Below are 22,542 nucleotides of genomic sequence, written 5' to 3' on the forward strand. Positions count from 1 at the left end.
CTCGCACATTGGACTGGGAATCCTCGTTATCAACAAATTTCCTTTTCAACTGTTGAAAACATAAAAAAGTTTCGCAAGAGTGAGCTAACTAGCTCAGCAAGTCATAATAGCGACAATTGAGGTTAAACGATAATAAATTGAAATGATTCAGAAGAATCAAGTTTCTGAATAAGCAATGATTAGAATTGGATATTCATTTATTTATTTTTCATTTGAAAAACCAAGGATAGGCTGTTGATCAGTCACACACTAACCCCGAGTAAGGCTTCCAGCTTTGCTCTATATACTGGATCCAAGGCACACAATGGCCTATTATGACAACGAATCTGGTCCGACCACGAATTTGGTCCACATTTATAAAACCATCCAATTCTAAAATAATTCAATATGATAACCAATGTAATTCAATAAGATGAATCATAAACAACATTATCTTGAAGCATAGGGTGATTCACAATACCATGAAGGTATAACAAGGAATTCAAAAAGATTGGTTTTCAATCAAGAAAATAATCAGAAAGTAGAAGACCAAGGGTTCAAGGGTTCCAAGGATTGGTCTTCTGTTAAAAAAGGAATAAAGGTTGGAATGTCAAGCAATTCAATATCAGAAATCAGTATGTGATAGATATGTACTTGTGGAGTAGTATCGTATGTGTTTGGCTCGTAGCTGAGAATTCAACAATCAGTGGTATATGAAGAATAAGGTTTATGGCTCAAGATCAATAAGAATCAGGGTTCAAGGTTGAATAGCTTAAAGCGCTTGCAATATAAAACAAGAGTTAATTTGAATAATAGCAACATGTTATGAGAAAGTTCGAAAATATTTGCAATATATCTTAAAGAAAGGTTCAAAAGTACTTGTCTTATCACAGATGATTTCCAACTTTACTTGTACTCATCTAATAGTTTTACTCATCAACCACGTTCCTTCTCTTTCTATGCCTTGCTTCTATTTATCAATCATTTGCCTTCTCTTTTTACGCTTCGATTCTATTTATAGATCACTGGTTTCCTTTTCTATGCCTCGCTGACTCAGGTAGGCATAACAAGAATCTATCAATTAGTCATACTCATATTATTCTAATCTTCACATAGACGTCATAAGCTTTTATCTACCCTTCGTTTCACCCAAATCTGATTTACGGATTGAAATTTATGACTAAAATAACCAAATAATAATCACATAGGCATATAACACATCACTCAGATAACACGTAGCACATAGCATGAAAGATATTCGATCAAAATAATTATTCAAAGAAGATTCGGGGTCAAAATAATTTTCCAGGTATTTATTACGAATTTTTGAACATTTTTCGGAATTAAAACGGGTCTCTGAATTATTTTATAATTAAATAATAGAGTTCGAATGTAACACCCCCAAATCCGGGGTCGGGGATCCGGGCTGTCACGAGTTCCATTTCCCTTAATAACACCCAATCTTAATAAATAATCAACTACTCTGTACTATGACCCCACAATAAACACACACACCACAAGTTATAGTCTCAGAGATGAATATCCAAAAATAATCACAAGTCATTTTATTCCACAATTATATGCCAATACACCTTAAAAGGGTTTCTAAATAAATTTACATTTCTTTGCCATTATTACAATTCATAAATATACATAAATCTGGTACATTAAAAGTTGAAGCCTAGCCTATTGGTAATTCCTACCTCAGCTACAGCGACATCAATGCCTATAGGAAACTGCGGAACGTTTTCTATCCGCTCGCGAATTGGGAGCTTGGTCCTGTTCATCTTTTCTATCTGTTGTTGTGTGATGAAAGAAGAAATCAAGGGTGAGCAACAATCCCACCAAAATAATATGTATAATGATTTACAGTATATGAGCCTTCTCATAGTACTCATGAAAGTCTTGGTCAAAAGAAATGAACCAAGTTTGATATCTTAATGCGATGAAGTCGCAAAATATTCAGTATATATACATATATACTTTTCAAAATCTTGGAAGTCCTCTTCCATGTATAATATACACAGAGTTCCAGTTTATAACTGTATAAAACTATCGTTGCAAGGTGATCTCATATATCTAACCTTGTCTCAACATTTTTCTGAAAATCTTTGACATACATAAGATAATCATTTACTAGATATAAGTTTAAAAGATGAAGTTACAAGATACTCCAATATACTTATATCTTTTCCAAATACTACTTGAGCTACCACCGTTCAAGTTATAATTAGTTTCAAAAGTTCATCACATAGATGAGACTACAAGACCAGATTTGAATAGATTAAATCTTTAAAATATCATCAAAATAAAATAAAGTTACGAGATACTTCATTTGATACAAACATCATTTTGAAAACTTGACCCTGCCAACACTCAACAATCGCCCAACCGTAGCCTTTCTATCGAAGTGCTCTGGGTAGTGTTGCAGAAATATCCAATTGGATGATGAACTCATTACGGGAGTTTGCCGCGCCAGGAAGACCACTTACGATGATCAGTCGTAGTAGTGCAACCCCACCATTTTCTACATGTAGAGGAGAACCTGTCGGATTTACTTGTCAACCGAACACTGAACTCTTAAGGAATGGACCGCCTTAGCGGAACTTCCAGGCCATTTGGGCCAATATAATAAGGTTGTGCCGGCGCCACTCGACCACTTATGCCACTCCTAGTTCAGATGAAATCCATGACTCTGAAACGTAAAGCTCATTACCCCTTTCCCCAAGTAGAAACTTGTTGATACGGCTCCATCAAGAAGTCGTATCTAGCTGGAAAGGAGAACTCACCGATATTTCCCAGGCGATGCCTGTTAATGGATTAACTTGTTCCAAGAATTTTACTTCCCGAGTGTTGGGTAAGTAATCAATTCATTTATCAAAACAGCAACCTTGTTGCGAATATAAAACACACCACAGAGTCGGATCCCTCAGGTTTTGAGCGAGTATTTAAATCCCCTTCGAAAGGAGGATCTTAAATATAAAAATGAGTTTTGGGATCCGCTCTAACTTTTAAAAATCATTTTGAAGACTCGCAAAATATTTTTAAGAATGTTTGGAGTGATGCTGATTTAACAAAATAAATCAGTCCCAATATATTAGAAAATATCTGAATATTATTATTTAAATAATATTCCCATAAAGAATAATCTTTATAAAAATAATTGAAGTAGAAGTTTTAAAACTTATACTTGAAATGAATATTAAATAATCAAAGATATACCTATACGAAAGTACTATCTTTATTTGAATAATCAAAAGTGAGTTTGATTATCGACACCTTATTCTTTAATAAAATAAAGAATATATCTCAGCAATTAATCGGAGTCATAGATCCTCAAATGAATATTCAAATAATATTCAATAAATAAAATAAGCTGAGTCATAAGCCCTCGAATGAATATTCGAAATAATATTCAATAAATAAATAAGCCGAGTCATAAGCCCTCGAATGAATATTCGAAATAATATTCAATAAATAAATAAGCCGAGTCATAAGCCCTCGAATGAATATTCAAAATAATATTCATTAAATAATATAAAGTTATCGAATAAACCTTATTCGATTAATAGTTTTGAAAACTATAACCATATATATATAAATATATATATATATAATCTACTCGGGATCCTCGACTCCCGGTTTTAGAAAATGTTTTCACCTTTGGGTCCCTATACTAGGGGTATATGCAAATTACCGCTATTCTCTAGCATAAGTATTATCAACTGAACCGACAGATATATATGGAAAGAATACGAAACAGGCATGCATATATATACCATATCAGCATGCTTCAATATATCGCAAAATTTGTTAATTAACCAACATGCATCTATCACAAGATAATGCATATACATATATACATAACAACAACAGTATAACGGGTAGAAAACTTGCCTGAGTGCTCCGGGTTAGACTTAAGCGTAGAGTGGGTCCGATAACCTATGAACAACAACATAAGTCGGAATTAAACTCCGGTCGCTTAAGAAACTAGACTTTAACCATTTAGAGTCCTAACGTTCGCTTTCGCGCTTAACGATTTAATTAAGTCGCTCGAGTACCCTCGGTTCCACCATTTTTAATAAATTAACCATTAAGAATTTTAAAGCGATTCTTTCGCGAGTACCTTACCAACTGCATAATCCACTTTACATAAATGTTTCATACCCCAAATAGTCATTTAAAGTCCTTAACCAAGGTTTCAAAGTAAGGCAAGGGGTAATGGTTCGGTCGCGAAACGCCGTTACTTAAAACGGTCGTTTCTTCTAAACCGTACATCGGATTCAAATGAACCACATATCAAAACGAAGCTCGTAACATGAACTATCTAATCATGGCAATGGTAAAAATCTAACAGGGAGTTCTCGGGTCCTGATGTTAAAAGCAAAAACAGTCTAAAGTAAATCGGATATTACGACGGCTATGTTTACGCGATTTCCCAAATTTTTACCATTCCAAATCATATCAATCCAACTACTAATCAACAACAACTTAAGATACACATCAATGCTACTGATTTCAGTCATAATAAGCTCAAGGATCTCAATCCAATCATATATTATAACATCTCCAAATTCAACTAAACTACTTAACAATTAATCTCGAATCATGCTTATCATTCAAATTACTACTCATCCATCCAAACCATCTCCAAACTTCAACATTCAAACTTATTACTAAAGGGTGTGAAGATTTATACCTTTCTTGGAGGGTAGAAAGTTACTAGGAAGCCTTATGGAGCCTCCTACAAGCTTGACCTTTCCAAAGAAATCAAGAACACAAAGTTAGGCTTTAAAGTTTCTAAAAGTCCTATTGAAAGAACTGTAAAAATGAGGGTCTTACCATGCTAATTTGGACGAGACTTGTGAACAAGAGTTTTAGGCCATGTCAATACCTTTCCAACAAGCTATAGAACACAATATTTGAGTGAGTATTGAAGGAGATATGGCAGTTTAAAGTTGGTGGGTTTGTTTTGGCCGAGAGCTTTTGCTATTGGAAGCAAAAGTCAACTTCTAATTTTTGTGTTTTATGATATTTGCTTGGTTGCTTCTCCTTTTTGCCTTGGAAAATGTTTTAGCTTTTTACCATGGTAAATTTTACATGGCTTAAAATCAACCAACAAAACAAAACCCCTTGTCATGCTTATGTCATCTTGCTTGTGTCATCTATTTGCCACATGTCTTTGTCTTGTGGTTTGATGATGTCATAATACCTTGGATTCTTGTACAAGCTTATCTCTTGGTTGCGTATTTGTTCTATGGTTCGCTTAAATTTCGTTCTCGATACCCGTTTGAGGGATCATATCCGGGATCTCATTATTTGAGCTTCCCCAAATCTTTCCTAATATTTTATAATCCTTTAATGATCCTCATTTATAATCCTTGAATTAAAATCCTTTCAATCATGTTACCTTATACTCAATTCTATCGGTATCTGGTGGATTTTCGGGAAAAATCAAAGTGTTCGAATTCGAATTCTGACGACCTTTACATACATTCATTTAATTTGTGGAATACTAATACGATCTTAGAATTTCCATAACAGTACTCCTATATAGCGTGGTCTGATAATTTTTCTTAATCAGCATAGTCGGCAAAAGTTACTATTCATCAAGGTTTCAAAAATTCCAAAAATTGGGGTTATTACATCGAACACCCGAATCTGATTTTAAAATAATTTTATAATAATTATCGAGCCTTGAAAATATTTTAAAATAATATTTTAAAGCTCTAAACTATTTTCCAGAATTTTTAAACCAACAAAATAAATAATTAAATCTAATTCTTAAATCAATTAAAATTAATTAATAATTAATCAAATTAATTAATCAATTAATAATAAATTAATTGATTAATTAAAATAATTAAAAACTAATTAAAATTAATTAATAAAATAATTTTGATTTATTTTTGAATAAATAAATAAACTAAAACAATTTTCGGAATTTAAAATAATTAAAATTGATTTTCTGAAATTAAATAAAATGGAAATATGATTTTTGGAATTTTTGAAAACAGGAATCTGAAATTTAAAAGGTTTGCAAAATATAGGGGGCTAAACTACAATTTGCACCCCCTTCTTCCTCGTTCGCCGTCTTTTGTCGTCGTTCGCCGGCCGGTCGCCATTAACGGGGACCGCCGAGCTTTCCGGCGACCTGTCACATGTCCAGAACTCGACCAAATTACTAGCATCCATTGTATTCACCTCAAGGAACACGTTCGTGCAAGAATTTTATGCAATAATCACGCGGTTCGACCGGAATATGCACCCGAAGTTTCCGCCGCCGCTCTGGTGAATTTTACGATCAAGGCTTTTTCAGAATCGTCTGTTTAATCTGTTTATACCAATTGATTCATCTTTGGACGATCTACAAATATGTGCAATCAATTTCAAACAATAACCCTAAACACAGAAATACCCAATTTCCAATGAAGAACATTCAGCCTATAAACCCTAATTTCAATTTCCAGAATCAAACATCATTTTCTCTATGTTATTGAACTATATTTTTGACATATAATATACCAAATTGACTAGAAAAATATTATCTACACGATGGAATCATCAAATCATATCAATAATATCAAGAATATTTTTTCATAATTTAGTCTTTAATAAATTCGAAATAAAATAATTTAATAAGAAAAATACCTTGATTTATGCACAAAAATAGATGGTTGATTCATAAAGGTATTTTTGAGAGCTTCGTTTTGATATATTGCACGCTTGAATCGGAGTTCGATAACGCCTTCATTCGTGCGTTTGATTTTGAAGAACGCGACATGAATTCGACATTTTCTCTGTTTTTTACGGGGTTTTAGTGACTGATTATGATTATACGAATAAAATTAAATGATAAAAGGGCTATATATATTTTTGGAATATTGGCTCATTTTGGATCGTTTTGGATCGTTAAATTAGTTACTTAGCAAAAATGATCCGATTTGATACCCGTACTGGATAATTATCCAAACCGGGCTTCTTATAAAACACTTTATACGAAAATTGTTGCCCAGTAAAGATACAATTGTTTAAGGGGGGTTGGATACAATTGTATAAATGTTTCGAATAAGTTATAAAATATAACATGTTTTATATATATCTGATAAAAACTGTTACAAAACTCTCTCAAGAAATACTGATGTTCTTGAGAGCTGCTAGGTCGAATGATACTCGAGATCGATACACTATGTGATGACCTAAATTGTGTTTATATACTATACAGCTACAACTAAACAATCTAAGATATGCATTATCAAAAGCTAACTGAAACTGATACATATCTTCAACTGAATAGATAAAGTCCTATAACTCAGACGTAAAAGATATCTACTCCACAATACAAGGAACATAACAAATCTTCTAAGCTGGCTCTCTTTAAATACTAATGACATCCAAATGCTCATGATGTGTCAAATCCTGACGACACATCAAATACTGATGACACCCGAACAACCAGATCCCGAGCTTCTTTTGATCATTGAGAATTCAATATGTAACAATATCCCCCAATTTATGCTTAATGTAATGAAGCACAAATTCCATTCTCAATGATGCCAAAACCAATCTACAAAATGTACAAGGAGTAAAGCTTACTTCAGTATCTTCAGATAACTGAAAGTTGTTTCCAGAAAGTTTTTCAATCTTTATTCCCCTTGTCTCGTAGGACTTTAACAAGCTTTTTCTTTAACTCTCTCTTCTCTCCAGTGTCTTCTCCAAGCTGATAGATGGCTGATCTCAACTTAGAAATTGACATTTTATTTATCTCAAGATCACCAATCAACATGAAACTTAAACTGACATCTTCATGATCGGGACTGAAGGATAACTGAGGACTGTTGAGAATTTTTTTTAGCACTGCAGCTCCCTTTTTCATCTTCATTTCTTGACCAGTATAAGTTCTGTACTCAGGAACATAATCACCATTGTATTTATCATCTTTTATCATGACTCTTCTTCTGATGACTTCAAGTATCATAAAAGACCAATTTCTAGTGACATTGTTCTCAACTCTAAGAAGATAGTGAATATATTTCAATTCTATCACAGTCTTCATTAAGAGTTGCTGCAAAGAAAAGATTTTTACTTTACCATCTCTGAAAAAGTAAAGAATCTCTTATATGCCATCATTATCATTTATCTTTCTATAAACGATCTTCACAGCTTCAACTTTCTCAAAATGTGAAGGAGAAATTCTTTCACCAAGATTCTATGTCAGAGTATTTGTATCCAGCAGATTAGATCTAAAAATCTCCATATCAGAATGACCAATGCCTCCTCTGGTTCGAGATTTGACAAGTTTCAGTTTTTCATTGTATTCCACCCAAGAAGGTTTCTTGATGGACTTATCAACATCTTCCTATTCTGAAATAGAATCTCTTAAACCAGCTGACACAAATTCAACATGCTTGAACCCTTTAGGATAATCAAATGTATATATGTCTTTCCATTTTCTATCATTCTTGCTGAGAGGAGCATAACTTGTAGACAGATCATGAATCTTCCCTTTTGCTTTATGCCATAGTTCTCTCTTTGATTTTAAAACTCTCTGCACATAATCTTTGCATGCTTGATCAGCTTTCCTTCTATCAACCTTTTCTTTTTCATCAACCTCTGAAATATGAGGAGTGACTACTGTAGTAAGGGTTGACTCATTTAGTGCTTCGATTACTTTTTCATTAGAGTCAAAATCAGTAATCAGGTTCATAGCATCAGGATCTGCTTTTACCTCAGTATTTATATCTGCATCAGGATTTACATTCTGATTTGTTGTATAAGCTTGATCAATGTCAGTGGCTGATATTTTCTTCCTTTGTATAATCAACTCTTCTGGCTTCTGAACTTCTTCATCTCCTTCATGTCCTTGTAGAGGAACATAACCTTCTCTGGATAGAAAATTCAGAAAAGTAGAGTTAAATGCAGTCACTTGACTTGATTTAGAAGTTCTTCCTCTTCTTCCTCTGCCTCTAGCTCTTGTAGATCTCCCACCTCTTTTTCCTCTTCCTTTAGAAGTGTTAGCTTCAGCTTCAATTTGAGCCATTAACTCATTTTGTTGCATAACTGCTTCTTTAGGTGTTAGATCAGGAAATCCTTCAGTTATATACCCAAGTGCACTCCTAGCATTCTTTTGCTCAAACCTCTTATCTTTGTAGTACAAGACAATCTATTCACCTGTTTCCTTATGCATTTAAGGAAATAATAATCCCTTAGCATCTGCTAAATTAGAGATTGGAACGTCATCATCCTTAGGAGCACCAACAGTAGTCTTGTGCTTGGCTTTATGAGCACCAGTAGACTTCCTTTGTCCTGAAGAACCAGTCTTCTTGGAATGTTGAGGTTGTTGACCAGTAGAAGCAATTCGAACACCTATAACTGGATTCTTATTCCTATCACCATCATCATCAATATCCTTATCCTTTTTCTGAATAGAGTCTGGTGTATATTTTGTAGCAACTATCTTCTCCCCCTTTTTGGCATCAGTATTTGAAAGAAGAGAAAACAAAGCATCCAGTTTGTCACCTATAGAAGAGACCTTATCTTCTAAGGATGAAAGTCTAGAGGCCATGCTGTGTTGAGAGTCAACAACATCTAGGATAGTATTTTTCACACTTTTGAATTCAGCTGAGGTAGGTGTGTGAAGCATAAATCCATCAATTTTCTCCTTGACAACAGCATGAGACTTCTTCATTTCATCAAGGACATAGTGAATTCCTTTAACAGAAATAGTGGAGGCCTTAAGATGCAACTTCATATCAAGAGTTTGAATTTCATCATAGGCACGATGAATATGTTGCAGACCAACAGCAGATGAGATAAAAGTATTTGCAAGTTTCTATTTATAATTCTATTCTGTCTGTCGAAAATGCTCAGCATCAATATTGTAATAAGAAGGATTTTTATTGAAGTGCAAAGAAGAACCAACATTGGACTTCTTAGATGCATCAATCGCAGTCTTAAGCTGAGCTGTGTTAGAATCATCCAAATCACTATCATTATCAGAATCAGACAACCTATCAGAAGAATTTCCAGAATCAGGCAAAATTGCCTCGCCTTTATCCAAATCCTTTGCAAGAGATGCATGTGGCTGATGAGATCCTGAAACAGAACATGGTAACACATAAATCTCTCTATTCTTTTCAAGTGATCTTATCACTTCTCATACAATATATTACTTTCAAGAGTAATATTATTCTCACAGAAGAAACTTTATAAGCAAAAAAAAGTTATAAGATTCTTGTCTCAAAGCTACCTCTCCTTTTTCCAGTACAGGAGACTGCCACTCAAAAAAAAAATTCTTTATATGATATTTTCACACAGTCTCACAGAAAGGCTCAATCACATATTTAGCAAAGAAATAAGAGATGGCTGAGAAGAGTTGTATGCTTGTCATATAAGTAGAGGTAATTTTAAAGAAGAGACTATTTATAATCATAAGAACATGAGAATATATGAGGAAGTTAGCAATACCTGAAGGTGAATCCTCAAGTGGAAGTGAGGATAGTGGAGGAACATCAGGATGCTTTTGCAAACTAGCAATCAGTAGGGGATCATTAATAGTGACTAGTTCAGTTGAAGGATGAATCTCAGTAGGAGCTGTTGTAACATCGGGATTTGATTTGTCAGGAGAAGGTGAGAGACCAGCATCAGTACTTTGAACTGATGTTTCTTGTGGAGACGGAGAAATGTGATACAGCTTATGATAGGAACTACAAGTGTAAATCGAATGCCAACTACTATCATAATGAAAACAAGGATTTTGTGGTTTATAAAATACTGATCTACCCCTAACATCAGACTCAGGAATATCATTTTTCATTTTCTTACTCCTCCTACAATCAATAGCAAGATGATTAGTATTTCCACAGTTAAAAAAAGTTTTTCTAGGAGCATTTGGAACAACCTTATAATCAGAATCCTTAGAAATACCTTGCTTACCATTCCTGTTTCTTTTAGGACTTTTTACTTGAGGTTTGTCAGTAACCTCAGATAGTTTCTTTTTCAATTATCTTGCTGACAAAAGTCCTATGTTCTTTTCTTTCTTAACAATCTTAATGGTTTCCTTGCTTTCCTTTCTTTGAGATTTATTACTTACCAAATTTTCTTGTGATACTGATGTTGAACCCTTTTCAAAGATGGATCTGGGTTCATCAACTTCTGTAGAGATAAACTTAACAGGATTTTTAAGGGAATTTTTTTTTCAGTGTCAACATCTTTAACTCCATCTTTATAGCCTAGGCATTCTTTCCAGTGTTTCTTTGAGATCATCTCATGAACCTTTTTGCCTGAATCAGTCCAGGCTTTAAGGGTTTTTCTCACATTTTCTAAATCCTTTTCTAACATACTGTATCTAGCCTCAAGGATTTGTACTGTATGTTTAGCTCTGTCACATTCTTTCTTCAAAGATTTATTAAGTCAAACTCTAACTGTACATTCCTAGATTTTAAGATCTCAATTTCAGTTACAAGTCTATCATTTTCAAGAGTCTTATTCTTAAGATTACCATGCAGAGATTTAAGAATAGATTTCAACTCAGATATATCTTCAGTAACAAAAGAGAATAAAGAAGTTGGTATAGAAAATTTATTTTTTTCATCCCTTTTAATATGACCAGTGATTGCTTTTTTAGAAATTTGAAAAATAGGAAGTAATTCATCATCATCAAAAATAGCATTAGGGCATAGAAAATTGAAAATTAGTTGAAGAAATCAAGTATACCCTATCACTCCTGATGCATCTGCTCTCCTAGCAATTATTAAGTGTAGTATTATATTACCATAATCAAAATTACTAGAGTAAAGAAGAGAGTACCCAATTTTTAGAGAAGTGGATGGAAGAGCATCAAAATTTGTTGTCTTATTCAAGAAACACCTACTGATGCAATCAAAGAAAAAATTCCATTCTCTTTTCAGTTTAGTCCTTGCCAGTTTTCCAATGGTTGTGATTTCTCCTTGATAGCCTAAAGTCCTTAGCATATCAAACAGCTGCTCAGTGATATGACTATCAAGAGCACCATCAAGGGCAGGAAATCTCAAGGCTTGAAGCAGAATATCAGCATCAACTTCATATCTTTGGCCCTCATACTCAAAAGAAAAGCCAGTGTTTGTTGAATTTACCAAAGCTGTATTCCATACCTGCATGACAGCCATGTATGACACCTTGACAGGATTCATAAGAGCATACCCAATTGTACATTGAAGTAGAAAATCCTGAATATCATGAAAATATAATGGTAACTGCTGATATGTAAGCAGAGCTAAGTAATTGTTAGTGCCAAACGTATTTCCATGAATGATTGTGGTTTGGCTGAAAAGTAGTGAAACTTCAGACGGTGTCATGATGTGTATAGCTTGTGAGAGAGAATATAAGTGAGATGTACACAATGAAACTATGTATATGATGAATTGTGTCACAGAATTTCTTCTGGTTTTATAACTTTACTACTCTGGAGTATGTATAACACATTCATATGAAGAAGGTAATTTAGTGAATTTGACTTTGGACAGGTAACAATTACTGGGTAATAGAATTTGACGGTGGAGTAAATTGCGGAAGTAAAGACAAAATACATACAGATATATCAAGACACAACTGTAAAAATTTGTTTATCAGATAATCCACCACTAACCATTAATTAAGTGAGACACTTAATTGCAATAATAAAACTACTCAGAAATTAATTATTACTAATAGTCTGAATTAGAACATGTTGACCTATCATCAATAATTGAGACCTCTTTTCTGTTAGGATTTGGAAAACTCAGAATATGTCGATTCGAATTCAACAGTTGTTTGTCAAAGCATCACAAATTATTAGCAAACCACAATTTTAATCAAAACAATCATCAAGATATATATTTTAAGTGAATGATGTAAAGATTAACAGGCTTCAATAAGAACATTCACATGCATACATAGCGAAATAAGCATAGACTAAATCTTGCGATCAAAAGAAATTTCATTAATATATCAGAAGAGTATATTTCATGAAATTCGTGGATTACATGCAAAAGAAGTTACAAGATAGTCCTAGTCTAAGAAGATGAAGATCAACAACCTAGGTCTAAGAAGCCTGACAAAGCTGATGGTGAAGAGAAACGGATGGAGGATGTTCAATGCTTCTTCCTACTTTCAACAAAGAGAACAACAAGACAAATAATTTTCTCCTGCTGTTGAAGATTGTGGAGGCGAAATTCTCTTTGGAAAAATAGATAATCATTTTTTATGACGTCTGGAAGTTGAATCCAGATATCGTGTGGAATTTCGTTGATGGGATATGGAGTTTGGATTCCATTTGGAAAAATTGTCACAATATTTGTGCCATAGCAGTAGAACCAGCTGGAGTTCGCCATTATTTGTGAGAAATGAAAATGAAAAGATGTGTTTGAGTATGAGAAGATGTGATTTGACTGAAGGATGAATGGTCATTTAAATAACTGATAGAGAGACAGAGAAGGAATATCAAGAGACCAGGGATTTGATTAATAATTAACCGAAGAGTTAACTTAATGAATTAACCAAAAATCTTATTAAGGTGTATCTCCCTAAACTGATTTGTTATTATGACAATGATATATTTATTCATACATGTACAGTTAGAAAATAAATTTACTTAATTTATCATGCATATAATAAAATATATCAAATATTCCTGGCTTAATATCTAAAATAGCATTTAGGACATATCAAGATTTAATCAATATACATTAGGATGTGATCAAATATAAATTGAAAAGAATTTATTTATCCCAACTAACCATACCAAGTTCATTTACAAGCTTTGTAAATGTTGCTTTAGGTAATGGCTTTGTGAAGATATCAGCCAGCTGCTGATCAGTAGGAACAAAATGAAGCTCTATGGTTCCTTCCATGACATGCTCTCTTATGAAGTGATATCTGATACTGATGTGTTTAGTAAGAGAGTGTTGCACTGGATTTCCTGTCATAGCAATAGCACTTTGATTATCACAATAAATAGGAATTTTTGAAAATGATAATTCATAGTCCATGAGCTGATTTCTCATCCATAATAGTTGAGCACAACAACTCCCAGCTGCAATATATTCAGCCTCAGCAGCTGAAGTAGAAATAGATTTCTGCTTCTTGCTAAACCATGAGATTAATCTGCCTCCCAAAAACTGATAGCTTCTTGATGTACTTTTTCTGTCTATTTTGAATCCAGCAAAATCAGCATCTGAATAACCACATAATGCAAAATCAGCTTCCCTTGCATACCAGAGTCCAACTGAAAAAGTACCCTTGAGGTATCTGAAAATTCTCTGTACTGCAATTAGATGTGGCTCCCTTGGATTTGCCTGAAATCTTGCACACAAACAAGTGGCAAACATAATGTCTGGCCTACTAGAAGTTAGGTATAAAAGTGAACCAATCATACCTCTGTAGCTTGTGACATCAACTGTTGTACCTTCATGAGGATCAAGTTTTGTAGCAGTTGCCATAGGAGTACTTGCAGTTGCACTTTCTTGCATATTAAACCTCTTCAGTAGATTCTTTGTGTAATTGGACTGATTAATATAGATGCCATTATCAGTCTGTTTAATTTGCAAGCCTAGGAAATAGCTCATCTCTCCCATCATACTCATCTGATATCTTGATTGCATCAACTTTTAAAACTTATCACACAGTGTTTGATTAGTTGATCCAAAAATCATATCATCCACATAAATTTGAACTAAAAGCAGTTCTTTACCTTTATTCAAATAAAATAAGGTTTTATCTATTGTACCTCTTTTGAATCCACTTTCAAGTAGAAACTGAGCAAGGGTTTCATACCATGCTCTAGGTGTTTGCTTCAGTCCATAGAGTGCTTTATCAAGTCTGTAAACATAGTTAGGATGTTTAGAATCCATAAATCCTGGTGGTTGTTCAACATAGACTTCCTCTTCAAGTTCTCCATTTAGAAATTTACTCTTGACATCCATCTGGAAGACTTTAAACTTCTTGTGTGCAGCATATGCCAAGAAGATTCTGATTGCTTCCAGCCTAGCAACAGGAGCAAATGTCTCATCATAGTCAATACCTTCCTGTTGGGAATAACCTTTAGCCACCAATCTTGCCTTGTTTCTGATGATTGTTCCATTAGAATCAGTATTATTTCTAAAGACCCACTTTGTGCCTAGAATTGACATGTTCTTAGGTCTAGGCACCAGCTTCCATACTTCATTTATTTCGAACTCATTCAATTCTTCTTGCATAGCCATGACCCAATCCGTATCCTTGAGTGCAACTTCTACTTTATTTGGCTCTTCTTTTGAAAGTAGATTATGATATAAACATTCATTCTGAGTTGCACTTCTTGTCTTTACACCTTCATCTGGATTTCTAATGATCAGATCAGGAGTATGATCTTTAGTCTATTTTCTGGCACTGGGAAGTGTCCTTCTGGAGCTAGATGCCCCCTGAATTGTATGCCTCATCAAATGTATTTGAGGCTACCCCTGAATCTGTTATGTTATCTCCTGATGAGATATTGGGACTTGACTCATGTTCATCTGATGTTGAATCAGCATTGGATTCTGAGAGATTAGATTGAGAAGAACCTTGAGATGATTCTTCAGTGTTAGTACCATCAGCTGACCCTTGTTGTTGCTCCCCCTCAACATGTGCAGGTTCATTAGTACAATGATTATCTTCAGAATCTGAAGGAGTGTCAGGATTTGGATCATCAGGATTTGACAGTTCATTATAGTTTGATCTAGATTCTAACAATGCATTTTCATTTGCAAAGAATAGACTTTCATGAGTGTCTTCTGCAAAATCAGGAATCTTCTTATCATCAAAAGATACATTTATGGAGAAAACTACAACGTTTGTTCTCGGATTGAAGACTCTGTATGCTCTTGATGGTGAGTATCCAACAAAAATTCCTTCATCAGCTTTTGATTCAAACTTTCCTAGCTGATTAGTATGAGTTCTCAAAACAAAGAACTTACATCTAAATACATGAAGATGTTTGAGACTGGGCTTCTTTTCTTTCGGCATTTGATAAGGAGTAACACCATGTATGTTTATCAGAGTGATATTCTGAGTATAACATGTTATGTTTACTGCTTCAGCCCAGAAGTAAGTGGGTAGTTTTACTTCTTCTAGCAGAGTTCTGCCATCTTCAATAAAAGTTTTGTTCTTCCTCTCAATAACACCATTTTGTTGAGGTATACCAGGAGCTGAGAATTGTTGTTCTATGCCTTTATACTTGCAGAATTCCTCCATTTTTTAATTCTTGAATTCAGTGCCATTATCACTTTTAAGAGTTTTCACTTTATGAGTGGATCCATTTTCAATTTGCCTTATGTGGTCCAGAAGAATTTCTGGAGTTTCATCCTGTGTAGAAAATAAACCCAAGTATATCTAGTGAAATTATCAATAATTACGAGTGTGTACCTTTTCTTGTTGATGGACATTATGTTCACTGGTCCAAAGAGGTCCAAGTGTAGCATGTGATATGACTCAGAAATAGAGAATTCTATTTTGCTTTTGATAGATACTCTTCTTTGTTTGGACTTTTGGCAAGCATCACAAAGACCATTCGATGAGTATAGCATATTTGGTAATCCTCTTACAAGCTCCTTTTTGGCAAGTTCATTGATTGAATTGAAGTTAAGATGTGAGAGCTTCTTGTACCAGTTCCAGCTCTCATCTATTGATGCCTTAGAGATAAGGCAAGTAGCTTTCTTTTCAAGAATTTCATGTAGCCTTGCTTCATATATGTTGCCATGTATGTATCCTATCAAGAAAATTTTCTTTGATTTGTTATGAACAACTTCACAGTGTGAGTCATTAAATACCACATGATAACCTCTGTCAGTAATTTGACTAATGCTCAAAAGATTATGCTTCAGTCCATCCACCAGAGCTACATTCTCCATTACTACCTTTCCAATTATCAAGTTTCCATATCCCAGAGTGTGTCCTACATTTCCATCTCCATAAGATACATCTGGGCCAACCTTCTTCTCAAATTCTGACAGCAGGGATTTTTTTCCAGTCATGTGTCCTGAACATCCACTATCCAAGACAAGTTTATTTTTCTTGTTACCCTGCAATCAGAAGAATAATTAATTAGAAGGATTTTTAAGGACCCATACTTGTTGGGACCTCTTTTGGACAACTTAAGCCTTTGTGTGTCAGGAGTACTTCTGACGGTTTTTCCTTTATCAGGATTTCTTTTGTCAGAAGCATGTTTAGTAGATCTAAAAGAATTAAGAACATAATAAACTTTATTAAATTTAGGCAAAGGTTCATAATAGTTATGATACAACTTATGATAGGAACTACAAGTATAAATCGAATGCCAACTACTACCATAATTAAAACAAGGATTTTGTGGTTTATAAAATACTGATCTACCCCTAACATCAAACTCAGGAATAGCAATTTTCATTTTCTTACTCCTCCTGCAATCAATGGAAAGATGATTAGTATTTCCACAGTTAAAACAAGTTTTTCTAGGAGCATTTGGAACAACCTTATAATCAGAATCCTTAGAAATACCTTGCTTACCATTCCTGTTTCTTTTAGGACTTTTTACTTGAGGTTTGTCAGTAACCTCAGATAATTTCTTTTTTAATTGTCTTGCTGACAAAAGTCCTATGTTCTTTTCTTTCTTAACAGTCTTAATGGTTTCCTTGCTTTCCTTTCTTTGAGATTTATTACTTACCAAATTTTCTTGTGATACTGATGTTGAACCCTTTTCAAAGATGGATTTGGGTTCTTCAGCTTCTATAGAGATAAACTTAACAGGAGTTTTAAGGGAAATTTTATTTTCAGTGTCAACATCTTTAACTCCATCTTTATAGCCTAGGCATTCTTTCCAGTTTTTCTTTGAGATCATCTCATGAACCTTTTAGCCTGAATCATTCTAGGCTTTAAGGGTTTTTCTCTCATTTTCTAAATCCTTTTCTAACATACTGTATCTAGCCTCAAGGATCTGTATTGTATATTTAGCTCTCTCACATTCTTTCTTCCAATCAATCTGATTTATTAAGTCAGACTCTAACTATACATTCCTAGATTTTAAGATCGCAATCTCAGTTACAAGTCTATCATTTTCTAGAGTCTTATTCTTAAAATTACCATGCAGAGATTTAAGAATAGATTTCAACTCAGATATATCTTCAGTATCAACAGAGAAGAAAGAAGTTCGTACCTTAGACTCAGAGGAAGAAAGATCATCAAGGCTTGCCATCAGTGCATAGCATGTGTCTTCATTTTCAGAATCAGAGGAGTCCATCAAATTCTTGCTTGATGAGATCAGGGCTTTGTTCTTCCCTTTATCATGCTTTGTTTTCTTGTACTCTGTAGCAAAGTGACCAGGTTCATCATAGTTGTAGCACTTGATCTTTGTCCTGTCTACCTTTCCAGCTTTAGAGTCATTTCCATCTCTTCTTCCAGTTGACTTCCTTTCACCTCCAGTGAACTTCTTTCTGAAGCTTCTATTGTTCTTAGACTTCCTAAATTGCATCATCTTGAAGCCCTTAACCAACAATGCAGCCATTTGCATGACATCAGAATCTGTCATGTTCTCATCAGTTTCAGAATTAGTATCATCATTAGGATTTGATGATGAATCATCAGTATCTGATTCTGGCAAACTGTTCTTCTTTCTTACAACTCCAACAGACTTTTCTTTTGAAGCTTTATCATCTACTTTTAAAGCAATTGATTTTTCTTTGTTGCTTTTCCTCTCCTTCCTTTGCCGGATTTCTAAATCATGAGTTCTCAGCATGCCATAGACTTCATCCAGAGTAATTATTTCCAAATTATACTGATATCGTATGACTGAAGTCTGAGTCTCCCATTCTTCACTCAAGGCTCTCAGAAACTTGGTGTTTGAATCCTCTAGATCATACACCTTTCCCACCAAAGACAGATTGTTGAGCAGGGTCAGAAATTTGTCATAAATGTCAGTGAGACTTTCATCAGGCTTGGCCTGAAAGTGTTCATATTCTTGAATCAGAACAGCCCTTATGTTCTTCTTGATAGCCATGGTTCCTTGACATTGAATTTCAAGAGCATCCCAGATTTCTTTGGCAGTCTTGTAGGCTATAACCCTGTTTGACATCACAGAATCAAGACTATTATGAAAAATGTTTCTTACCTTTGCATCTTTCAACACAACTACTTTCTCTTCAGATGTTAACTCACTCTTCTCCTTTAGCTGATAGTGTTCAGCAATAGTAGGAGTTGCAGGAACCAATTTTTTTGGCATGTAGGGTCCATCATTAATCACGTCAAGATAATCTGGATCTGTAGCGTCTAGGTGCATGAGCATCTTCACCTTCCATGTAGGATATTCAGTCTTTTTCAGAATGGGAATTTTAATACTTTTATACTTGTTCAAAGACATGTTTAGATCATTTCTGATTGTAAGTTTATCAGTGAGCTCTTATACTAATTGTTGCCCAGTAAAGATACAATTATTTATGGGGGTTGGATACAATTGTATAATGTTTCGAACAAGTAATAAAATATAACGGCTTTTATATATATCTGATAAAAACTGTTACAAAACTCTCTCAAGAAATACAAATGTTCTTGAGAGCTGATAGGTCGAATGATACTTGAGATCGATACACTATATGATGACCTAAACTGTGTTTATATACTACACAACTAACACTAAACAATCTAAGATATGCATTATCAAAAGCTAACTGAAACTGATACATATCTTCAACTGAATAGATAAAGTCCTATAACTCAGACGTAATAGATATTTACTCCCCAATATAAGGAACTGAACAAATCTTCTAAGCTGACTGTCTTCAAATACCGATGACATCCAAATGCTGATGATGTGTGAAATCCTGACGACACATCTAATACTGATGACACCCGAACAGCCAGATCCTGAGATTCTTCTGATCATTGAGAATTCAATGTGTAATAAAAAGAATGTAATAATACCATGTCTTTCGAGAATACGGGTTTTGATGATTCACTAAAATGATTATCTTATCAAAAATCTTGTACCGAGCCACGCACGGGTCAAACTGTAATCCGGATTGAAAAAGTAAAAAAAACGAAAAATGTCCAGAATTACCAGATTAGGTTAGGAAGGAGTTTTAGGAAGAGTTTCGGGTTGTAAAAACCTAAAAATGGTTGAAGTCGGACGATTCCCGGCTTTATAAAATAGTTTTATAATTATTTAAAAAATAATTAATAAATTCATAAATTAATATAAAATCATATAATAGTCCAAAAATTACCAGAAAAATACCGTAATTATCTATATTTTATTCTAGTCATAATAAAATTAACATACTTATACTTTACCATATATAAGCATCCACATATCCACACCAATCATCAGACAATTCACCAAAAATCACATAATAATCACATAAAAATTTATTGATAAAAATAATTACATGCAATATCCCGGATATTACATTAAGCCCCCAGAGTTCAAGGGCGAAGTGGATCCCGTTGTTGCCAGAAATTGGCTTAAGGAAATGGAAAAAGGCATTTACCCTCACACAAGTAAGTGATGATCTTAAGACCGATTATGCGAGCTACTTTCTTAAAAATGAAGCAAATTATTGGTGGGAATCCACTCATGCGTTGGAAGGAGAAGGCCCTGTTTCTTGGACGAGATTTACAGAATTAATCTTGGAGAAGTATTTTCCCGATGGTCTAAGGAATTAGTTGGAAGTCGAGTTTTTAGAACTGAAACAAGGTGAAAGAAGTGTGTTGGAGTATGAGGCCAAGTTTGCAGAATTGGCCCGATTGGTTCCTCAGTATGTAAGTACGGAGATTCAGAAAGCAAGAAGGTTTCAACAAGGGTTGAAGCCTGAAATTTATAGAGGAGTTGTGGCCCTGCAACTCAAGACATACTCCTCTATGGTTCAGGCCGCCCTGGTAATGGAAAGTGACCAGAAGTTGGCTGTTAAGGAAGAGAGTGATAAGAAAAGTAAGTCTGTAGGTGTTATGGACAAGGAAGACCAAGGATAATCCAGTCATGAATTTCAGAATCGATTTGGCCGAAATAGGAGTAAAAGACACAAGAGACAAAGTTTCTCCCAGATTAAGTCCGATACTATCTCAGTTGCTTCTACTCCAGCTCAGTCAGTCAAGTCAGCAGTGGATTGCAAGTCCTGTGACAGGAGACACAGTGGTTCATGCAAAAAGAATGTGCAATGTTTCAAGTGTGGTCATAAGGGTCATTATGCATCAGAATGCAATCCAGAAAATCCAGGAGTTACATGTTATAATTGTGGAATAGTTGGGCATATTGCAAGGAGTTGTAGAACGGTTACTCAAGGTATTACATTTCAAGGGCCAACATCCAGCACAACTAGAGGCAGAACTTTCAAAAGAACCAAGAGATCGAGCATTTAGAATTTGGACGTGGTTGCAGTTGTTCTGACACCCGTCGAGCTAGAAGAGTTCGATGTGATTTTAGGAACGGGTTGGTTGTCTTGTAGTAAGGAAATGAGTGGTTTTTAGAAGAAGCGACTTGTAAAGTGTACAGAAGCCAATAGTAAGGTAAGTTTCTAAGTGCAGAAGTAATATAAGAAGTTCTTCCAATCATACACGAAAAGGAGTAATAAGCTAAGGATATAAGATAGATCCACTATGTGTACAGATACAAAGAAGAAAATACTTAATCTGGAGGAAGTTTGAGTAATAAATAAATGCCCTGGAGTCTCTGGAGGCCAGTGGAATGAAATAATTAGTTCGATAATTATAAAGTTATTAGAAAGGGAAGTGAGCATACCAGATATAGTCCCTTGGGGTGCACCAGTGATGTTGTTGGAGAAGAAGGATAAAATTATGAGGTTGTGTACTGATTATCGGGAGTTTAACAAAATGACAAATCAGAATAGGTAACCCTATTAAGAATTGATTACCCATGTGACCTAATTCAAGGAGTGTGTTATTTCTCGGGATTGACTTAAGATCCAGCCTGAGGACATATCAATGATTTCGATTAGAATGAGTTATGAGCATTGCAAGTTCTGGTGATATTCTGTAGAGTAACAAGTGTATCAGTTGTCTATAAGGATTTAAGGAACATGGTGTATATGGAGTACTGGGATAAGCAAATTGTATTATTGATAACATCCTCAGCTATTCAAGGATTAAGAAAGTTTGCGTAGAACGGCCAAGGATTTCCCCACAAAGATTAGAAGGGAAGAAACTATATGTTAAGATTTCAAGGTATGAAATTTGGCTGAGATTAACAAGAGATTCCGATTATTTCATTAAAAAAAACCACCTAAGCAAAGTCGGTGTGGTAATAGATTCCTTGTGCAAAAAGAAAGGATTGAACATAACTAAGATCACTGAAGAGTTAATAAGAAAATTGGAAAGAGTGGAAGTTGAAGTTCAAATACCTGAAGGTGATAAAAAGTGAATATATGAGATTACTTTCCAGCCTTAACTGATGGAAATGAGTAAGAAGTGTTCGAATGTTTGGAAATTAAGTTAAAAGTGAGTACCACCTATCATCCGTAGACGAAGGGCCAAACTAAAAAGATGATTCAGACAATATAAGATATGTTGAGAGTATATATTTTGGATATAAAAGGAAACTGAGGTAAT

The sequence above is a fragment of the Apium graveolens genome, chromosome 9, assembly GCF_009905375.1.
Source record: "Apium graveolens cultivar Ventura chromosome 9, ASM990537v1, whole genome shotgun sequence".
In the NCBI taxonomy this organism is placed as follows: Eukaryota; Viridiplantae; Streptophyta; class Magnoliopsida; order Apiales; family Apiaceae; genus Apium; species Apium graveolens.